This window comes from Urtica dioica, chromosome 1 (assembly GCF_054948205.1).
Source record: "Urtica dioica subsp. dioica isolate 48M chromosome 1, U.dioica_male_clone48M_v1_H2, whole genome shotgun sequence".
NCBI classification, from domain to species: domain Eukaryota; kingdom Viridiplantae; phylum Streptophyta; class Magnoliopsida; order Rosales; family Urticaceae; genus Urtica; species Urtica dioica.
The window spans coordinates 57,102,237-57,109,549 of NC_142756.1; the positions used below are offsets into that span (position 1 = coordinate 57,102,237).

The 7,313-nt window shown below is 36.0% G+C and overlaps 1 non-coding gene across 1 annotated transcript; it reads right to left on the reverse strand.

The window, feature by feature from the left end:
* Positions 1-6,831: 6,831 nt before the first annotated feature.
* Positions 6,832-6,935, reverse strand: LOC149408183 (small nucleolar RNA R71). The gene has a single exon (XR_016301836.1). It is a non-coding gene; the product is annotated as a small nucleolar RNA R71 (small nucleolar RNA).
* Positions 6,936-7,313: the final 378 nt, after the last annotated feature.

The window sequence follows — 7,313 nt, forward strand, 5'->3', positions numbered from 1 at the left end:
GGTAGGTCTAATTTATTTAACCATATTAAAGAGACATAGTATCTAAACACAGTTTTACTGGGTGAGCCGTCGCTCGATTATATTCTTGGTTATTTAGGTGAGAGGCCTGGCTTATTCTTTAAGTACTAACTCGATTTAATATAGAGCACAAGTAATAAACACACCAAACCTGATCCCTGATGTTGCAGTGCATGTTTCACATACAGTGATTTTCTAAGAAAAAAATGTCCTTTTTGATCTACGTATGCTCCAACACCTTAGTGACGACCACCTTTCCTTTGCCAAGTGTTTTCGATGGTTGGTGGCTTTTCCTCGAAATTTGAGTGTGTACTCGTTTACTCAAATCCTTGAAGATCACCGCGAGAAGGTTAAATACTAATCAACACTCTTTATATCTTTTTTTGTTGTTTGGCTAGGATAAGATCTCTACTATTATTTTGAAAGGATCGGTTTAGTTATTTTCCACAAATGAAAACTACCCCAAAAGAATGTATGATTATGTACTCCAAACTGGTTATTAAACATGCAAGTTCATCCTTGAATGTGCAACTTGTTTAAATCCAAGAACAAACTAGAAATTAGACATGCAAGTCTAAATAAACAAAACTCAAAGAAGAATAACAAAAAATGAAGAAAGCATCATATACATGTAAATCCGAAATTAAAAACATGTCTAATGACTAAAAATACAAGAAGCATGTTCTTCAACATATCTCAAGAATCTAACCAAGTGTTAATCCATCTCCAACTCTCATTTTCGAATCTCAGCAAGGGAGTAGGAAATAGATTATCTTGGTACTTTAATGTGGATGTAGGAAGCTTCAAACCTTCTCCTTCTTCTTCCTCTTGATTTTCTTCTTCCAAGACTTGGTTTTCTTTTTCTTTCTCTCTTTCCTTTCTTTCTCTCTCTATTTTCGAGCTCCCCCATATATATATATATATATATATATATATATATATATATATATATATATATCTCTCTCTCTCTCTCTCTCAAAAGTTCAAACCATAAGTAAAGTGAGGGACTACAGAAAAATTCTAGGTTTTATCTAAAAAACAGAAAATTAGGAAAATAGCCAATTTAAACATTTGACATTGCTAAATAGTCATTGTTTGGTAAATCTTAAGTAAATAGTAATAAATAATGGTGTGATCTAATATATGGAGATGACTATTTATCTAAGATTTACGTCTGTAAATATATAAAAATGGCTATTTACCTATGATTTACCAAACGTTGGCTATTTTCCTAATGGACCCCTTAAAAAATATGAGATTTTTTTCATTTTAGTCCCTGAACTTTTTAAAATTCTCTCGAGACCCCATTTTTTGTTGACACAACACCAGCCAACATTATTAAGAAGACAGCTCAGTCATCCAACCTGATGACTCACGAATTTTGCAGAAAAGTCCCCTCAGAAAGTTGCACTTTATTCCTTTTTATTGACAATTTGACATTTTCGCCCACTCTCCTTTGCTAATTATGCGGTTTTCCGAATCTTGTGCTTGAAAAATTCTATTTTATCTTAAATGGCCGAACCTTCTCGGAATATTCTCTAACTTTTGCAGTGCACCTCAAATACATGTTTATCTTAGATGAAAATTATTTTTCATCCCTTTACTCGGCTTTTTCTATCATGATGGCAAAAATGTAATTTATTTTTAACTTTTCAAGCAATTTTTGCAAACTCAAATCACTAACTCCAAAATTCACTATTATAACTTGAGAGAAAAATTACAAAACATATAAAACTCAAATACAAATCCTTACATATTACAATTTTTTAAGCTTTTCATATAGTCGTGGTGAGACCAGATAACCTGGTGGTTTACAAAAATGTCAAGATATGATTGTGTAAGAATGTTTAGTTTTAATTAAATATTAAACTAATAATTATACACTGTAAAAAATTATACTAAAAATAATTATATCTACATTGCAATTCAGTGAAAGACATATGACCATGGCCAATGTATATATAAATAAACAGAATTATATAACACAAGTGATAATTAAACTTATAATGTCGGATGGAAGACAAAAAAGATTAGTTTTCGGACATTAAAATTAATTCGATTACATTAATAATTAAATTATGTGATTATATGGTGTACAATCTTGTTTTGGACACTTCATAAAAGTTGAATAATATTTGTCCGATAATAACAAATACGACAAATAATAAGCATACATGAATAACAATGTTGGCTATGGTTAGATCTTTTTCTCTGCAAAATCCATCAAATTTCAAGGAGCATGGTTATTATAAAAATCTAACCTTATATATATACATATATATATATATACATATATATATATATATATATACATATATATATATATATAAAACATCTTATTTTTATACTTTTAATTTAAGTTATTTGTTGACTAAAGTAACTTATAAACGAGGTGCATGGATAAAATAGATAAAATAAATAGTAGTAGTCATAGATACTGATGTTGTTTGGTATACATCAAATGACACATTCTAATAAAAAAAAAAAAAAGAGACCATTAAGTAAATAATCAATTTAAACGTTTGATATTGTTGAATGGCTAACGTTTCGTAAATTTTAAGTAATTACATTTTATTTACAAGAATACCCATAATATCATTCTCGTCCAAATCAATTTTGTTTTAATGTTAAATCGGTATAGATTGCACAAATCGAGGATCTTAATTGAACAAATCAAAAACTACATGCAACGCCTATTTCGACTTCATTACATTTCAAAGAAAAAAAAAAGGAAGCACAAAGGCGATCGGAGACAGGTTTTTTTTTCCAAACATATTTAGTCGCCGAGAAGAACATCACAGGTAAACAAAAACCTAAGTTTTGATATTTACTCTATTTTGAATGAAATTTTTTTCAATAGATTTGAATATCGATAAAATTAAGAATTGGGTTATTGGTATTTTTATTTTTTTGGTAATCGGACCTATATTTTATTAATCGATTCTTATCCTAGTTAATAGGTAATGAAGATTTTTGTATTATCTAGTGTTTAAAATATCGATTCAAATTTTTTACCCGAAAAATCGATATTATGACCAAAATAAAATTCTAAATTTTTGGGGGGTTTTGTGTAAATCTAGTTTAGGAATAAATGGATAAACTTGAAGTTGATGTGTAAATAATTTAAAAACCAAATGCATGTTTATATGATGATGTTAATATGGGTAAATCAATAGGTGAAAACACGTGAAAATTGTAAGAGAATTTTTGAAATAAACCGATATAGTGTTTTCATTTAAGAAATTTATATTTTGGGTGTTTTGTATATCAAAACTTTATTTACGTCTATTTACAGATAAATTTAGTGTTTGTTTGTGTTAATAGGTTTCAATAAGATGGCAAGAACCAAGACTGTCGCGGTAAAACATAAGGCACTAACAAAACAACAATTATATTAAAAAAAGGTAATCCACTGGATTATAAGTTGGTTACTTGAAGTATTGGTTGATTAAATGTATTTACAATAATTTATAACAATATAACTAACATAGGATGCCACCGTAGCAACACAAAAAATTGTTCGATCGCGAAGGGAAAACAACGAAAAACGTTATGAAATTACAGCGATTGCATCGAAGGTGAATGTTCAATAAAATTCCTATTAAACATAGTGTTCAACTAATATTTACTATTTTTACATTGTCAATGCAGTTTGGTGAGCTCATAATACCAAAGAGCCTGTGGGATCCTCAACAAAGAATCAATGTGCATTCACAATTTGACGTGATGTTCTTGCTTGAGAGGGGTCTTACAACCAACGTGCACAAGGAACTGTTCAACAAGGGTCCGTTTGGGAAGTTTCAACACCTGAAAAGCTCAACTTACCCGAAAAAGTTGACACATCTCCTAGTATTGTCTCAAACAACTCAGAGGACCCTAATGAACTTCTATTGAGGGGAAAGATTTGGCATTCAACATCTACGATTTTGAACTGTTTTCATGCAAATTCATGAACTTTTTAGTTTATTTACATATGCTAAAAAAATGAATGTTAACTTTATATGATTACAATGCGGCAAGATCCCAGATATTTATGACATTCTTCGTGCAAACAACCCACTAAAGGATAAGTATTTCATAGTTAGCGGTACTCAGAAGGTAAGATATGTTGTCAATGGTGCCCACAAGAAGAGTTATAGTCTTTATTTTGTACATTTGATGTAATAAAGTCTCATGAAGACTCTTGCTTGTAATTGCTTATTCATTAATAAAAAGTTGAAACGTTCATTCATTCCTCCTTGTATGTTTGAAGCTTTATGATAAAACATTAGTCTTTAGTCCATAAACAAACTTAACAACTTACGAAGAGACAAATGTAGATTTGCATGAACAAACTCTTTGTAGTTTGCTTAAAACGATAAATTCGCAATCTAAGGGTCAAAGGACTATTGACCTCAGTACGATTGTTAGGAGAATCTATGATGTCTGGTTATGGGGCATTGAGAGTTGGAGACTCTATAGTTCTTCTAGGTATTTTCCGAAGGTACTGAATTGACCAGTGCACTTCTAGAGACAAAATAAAAACAAACCATTTAACATCTTATGTCTCGAAGTCACTACGTATGAATTGCATCGTGCTTACCTTAATCCTGAAATGAGACATGCCATTTCATAGCTTACGTATTCTAATTTGAGAAAGTCAGAGTTTGGACTCACTATGTGATTCCGAACAGGACCTGATAGGTGCGTTAATCACGCGTAAAACTCCTATTTCCCGAACCAAAAACCGACGAGTTCTCAAGTATTTTAATGGTTTCTAGTAGGTTTTTGAGTAATTTCAGGTTCAGAGGAGCATTAGAGCGTCTACAAGCAATTTCGTGGAAAGATGATGGGATTCGGAGTCAAAATGGTTAAAATAGAGTAAAAAATGAGATGGGCGAGACATATGGCGAATACGCACGCCGCGCGCCTTCCACCGCGCGCCGCGGGAAGACAGAATCCGAGACCGCGCGCCGCGTGCCTCTAGTCGCGCGCCGCGCATACGGGGACACAAACCACGAAATCGCACAGAGTCTTATGCGCGGAGCGCGCATAACCTGGAGCTAAGTCCGCGCGCCGCGCAGTGACTACCGCGCGCCGCGCGCCGCGCGCCTTCGGATTACTGGAATAGGAAATTAGCGTTTTCTGAAGATTTTTGACCCTCGGATCGAATTGGAAGGTTCAGATCACTCCGAAAAACACACACTCAGGGCTTAAAACACCTCTTGTAACCTAATTAACGCATGCTAGTTTAGTTTTAGTTTTTTTCTACTTTTGGCTGCACTTTTCTTTAGAGAGCTTTTGTTTTTGGGGAGCGAAGTTGAGTCGACGATCCGACGAACAAGCAACCGTGAACTCCCGTTTTTAATAGTTTTTCCTTCTTTCCCTTACTCTCCATTACTTTTATTTCTCAATTAATTGATAGTGTCATTCTTCCCGTCATGAATCTCATAATGTTTTTCTTATTTATGATTATGTTGATTATTGTTTTGATCATTGTGTTGTTAACTATGGATTCCGTTAGAGGCTAGATTTTTAGCGGGGTTACGATGTAGCCGGATTAAATTGGGTTAGGGGGTTTCGTTAGGGTGAATTTATGCTTTGATTTGCTTAATTATTCATGCTTGTGTGGATGTGTTCTTAATGCGTTCTTTAGATTGGCCATCTTTAGGATTTTTTTTAGGAGTTTTCTGTCACTCGAGAGAGGGCGAAAACTCATGCTCATAATCCATGCTTCGTTTTGTTCTTAGGTTCCTAGACGGCTTAAGCTTAATGTAATCGTTTGAATTCTCGTGTTTATTGCTCGTGATTGTTTTAATAGGATTAGAGGCCGAGAGGATATATAATCCGTCAATTGCGTAGGTTGCTAGATCACTCGAGAGAGGCTAGTAATATCATAGGGAGAATGAGATTAGCATGAGTAGAGTAGGTCAAGTTGTAGGAACCCAAAACCCCCGTCTTAATTTTCCGGTGAAGTCGTGACCCCCACTTTCTCTTATTCAAAGTTTCGTGTTAAATTTCCTTTGGTGTTTTGTTCTTTTTATTTTAGTAATTCTTGCATCTCCCACCTTAATACAGTGAAATCAATTTGCTATAGGTTGTTTAACGTCTCTATAGTAACTAGTCTCTGTGGGATCGATATCCGTTACTTACGTAACACTATTACTTGTTCGATACGTCCGCTTGCGTGCTAGTTATAAAAATATCGCAACAAGTTTTTGGCGCCGTTGCCGGGGACTTTTTACGATAGCGTCGAAAAATAATCTGCCTTGCCATTTGATTTCGTTACGCGTTTCCTAACTTTGCGTGTCATTTTCTCTGTTTTGAAGGTGCATGCGGAGTGATGGAACATCAAACCTCGTTCCACTAAATCTTGAGATCGAAAAATTCTACAAGACGAACAGAAAGCAATCCAGGGAACGAGCAATGGAAGATAGAGCGAACAACGCGGCAAATGAAGGGCCAAAGACCCTATTCCAATATGGGTTACCACCAGCCGACGCTGTGCAATCGGCAATCACTCTCCCGGCTCTTGCGGGTAACCAGAATTTCGAGATCAAGACCGGCATAATTCACATGGTCCAAGCGAATCAATTCTATGGATCACCTGCCGAAGACCCGCAAGACCATCTGATGAATTTCGTCGAGATCGCAAACACGTTCAAGCTCCACAACGTGTCCGACGAAGCCATCCGCCTCCACCTCTTCCCGTTTTCACTACGGGACCGAGCCAAGACGTGGCTCAACTCCCTCCCGCCGGGTTCCATCACCTCGTGGGCCGACCTACGCATCAAATTCATCTCAAAGTTCTTCCCGTTCGAGAAGATGCACAAGAGACGCAACGAGATCCATTCGTTTGCCCAATACGACGGGGAGTCATTGTTTGAAGCATGGGGGCGCTTCAAGGAGTTAGAGAGGAGGTGTCCCAATCATGGCATCCAAGGGTGGATGATGGTGCAGATTTTCTATGGCGGTCTCTCACCATCATCTCGCACCTTAGTCAATACGGCCGCTGGAGGGTCGTTCTTTCAGAAGACAAAGGAGGAAGCTCACAGCATTCTCGAGGAGCTGGCCTACAACAACGATCAATGCCCGTCCGAGTGGCGCATCTTGAAGAATATGCCAGTCACTCCCGAGATGGAGCTGATGAAGGCACTGGCAGCACAGGTGGCGGATCTCACAAAGTCAGTCCAGGGACAGAAAGCCTCCGTTCAAGCCGTGCACAACCCTGAAGTCTGTTTCTGGTGCAACGGGCAGCACAATAGTGACGAGTGCGTTTATGGGGACAACGGCCAACAGGCCAACTTCATCAACAA